Raw genomic sequence first — 2,195 nt, 5'->3', positions numbered from 1 at the left:
TGGGGGAAACTGTCACCTACCTACCAGGTGAGATCGTTATGTGAGGCCGGAAGCCACTGGCTCTCTCTGCCCATTCGCACCGTGGAACACCACTGCCATGGAGATGACCATTCCTCTAAACCGGCGTAGTTGGGTGAGGACTCCAGAAAGGCCTCTCAGGAAGGCAACAGTGCATGGCGACTCTTCACCCCTTTGCCCACCTCCTCATCTACGTATTAGCCTACTCCTGCGTTTACTCGTGTTTGTACTTGTTGGTTTATTTTCTTCGCATTTTTGTAGAGGACTAGGCAGCCGAGCTGGACCAAAGTCACGAGGGTAGTGAAGGCCGGGTCCACCGCCCAAGGTGAGCTCTGGGACCACTGACCGCTGGCCCAGGCGCAGCGGGGCCGGGGTTCCTGCAGCTACCAGGAACCCATTGACCTGAAGGGGCAAAGGGGCGGGGCGTGCTGGAGGGGAAGGGGCTGGGCAACACCGCCTATTTAAACCGGCTGGTCACACCGCGGACTGCGCAGGCGCGGGATGAAGTACTGTGGTCCCGCCGGGATGCCCTCGCCTGGACCGTGGGAGGCGGGCTCGCAAGGGAGGTTCACGATGCCCTGCCCCGCCCCGCGGCCCCTAAGGGAGTGCGCCTGGAGGGGAGGAAGGCAGGGTCGGCCTGCACCCAGCGCGGCCATGGATGACCCCTGGCGGCCGCCAAGTGCTGCAGGCGAGAAGCGTGGGCCAAGGGCGGCAGGCCCCGGGCAGCCGCTGCGGAGGAGGCCAGCGTGGAGTCGGCTCGGCCCGGTATCTGCTGCTGTGCGGCCTGGGCGGGATGCTGAGCTGCAGCTGACACACACGGCCATCGTGTCCCTGGACCTGGTCAAGTGCCGCATGCAGGTGGACCCCGGCTGGTACAAGGGCGTCCTCAGCGGCTTCGGTGTGACGGTGCGCAGCGACTGACTGCGCGGCCTGGCTCGCGGCTGGGCCCTGACCTTCTTCGGCTACTCCTTGCAGGGCTTCAAGTTCGGCCTTTACGAGGTCTTCAAGATGCGCTACGCGGAGCCCCTGGGCCCAGAGAAGGCCTACGCTTGGAGAACCCTCCTGTACCTGGTCACCTGGGCCTGCGCCGAGTTCTTCGCCGACCTCCCGCTGGCGCCCGTGGAGGCAGTGAAGGTCTGCGTGCAGACGCGACCGGGCTACGCTGGCACCCTGCGATGTAGGCCCAGGATGTAGGGCGAGGAGGGCCTGTGGGCCTTCTGCAAGGGTGTGGCGCCGCTGTGGCTGCGGCAGATCCCCTACACCATGAGGAAGTTCGCCTGCTTCGAGCGCAGGGTGGAGGTGCTCTACAGGTACGCCGTGCCCAAGCCCCAGAGCCAGTGCACCAAGGCCGAGCAGCTGGGCATCACCTTCGTGGCCAGCTACATCGCCGGCGTCTTCTGCGCCATCGTGTCCCATCCCGCTGACTCTGTGGTGTCTGTGCTGAACAAGGAGAAGGGCAGCACGGCTCTGGGCGTCCTGTGAAGACGGGTTCGCGGGAGTGTGGAAGGGCCTCTGTGCGCATCGGCCTCTTTGCGGACATCCTCATGATTCGCACCCTCGCAGCCCCTGCAGTGGTTCATCTACGACCTGGTCAAGGTGTATCCCAGGCTGCCTCGCCCTCCCGTGGCGCAAGCGCCCGAACCCCTGAAGAAGAAAAAGTAGGCGTAGAGTTCTGAACTGCTCTAGCCACAGTGGGTCCAGATTTCCATCAAGTGGGGAGTCACGTGCAAACAATACTAGTGTGTAAGATGTTCACATTTTGGGTAGAGGTTACTTAATATGCAGTCTGAATTCTCTTTAAATTACTGCTTCTTTTTGGCAATTCAAGAGGATTTGCAAACCTTTCGTTTGGGGGTTTGAACCATTATCTTTGGGGAGTTGGCATGGTTGCTTTAACTCAATAGCTTTTCAGCAATTAAAAGGAAAAATTCTTAACAGGAAGTAATGTTAGGTAGTTTTGGGTCTCTAGGTGTTATCTCCTTTGATTCGCCGTTTCTGTAGCGATTATCCAAGCATAACTACTGAATAGCCTGCAAATGAGGTTTTAAGGTCAGCACAACTATATGGATGGGGAACAAAGTGAGATTCTGGTACATGGTGTTCATCTCAATAGAAATCGGGCACCTATTGAATAGATGAAGGACTCATCACATATTTCCTGTTCATATCCATTACAG

At 58.8% G+C, this 2,195-nt stretch overlaps 1 pseudogene; it reads left to right on the top strand.

The window, feature by feature from the left end:
* The first annotated feature begins 453 nt into the window (after positions 1–453).
* Positions 454–1,680, top strand: LOC105500744 (annotated as a pseudogene).
* Positions 1,681–2,195: the final 515 nt, after the last annotated feature.

This window comes from Colobus angolensis, unplaced genomic scaffold, assembly GCF_000951035.1.
Source record: "Colobus angolensis palliatus isolate OR3802 unplaced genomic scaffold, Cang.pa_1.0 Scaffold68, whole genome shotgun sequence".
Taxonomy (NCBI): Eukaryota; Metazoa; Chordata; class Mammalia; order Primates; family Cercopithecidae; genus Colobus; species Colobus angolensis.
This window is presented reverse-complemented; position numbering and strand designations above follow the sequence as displayed.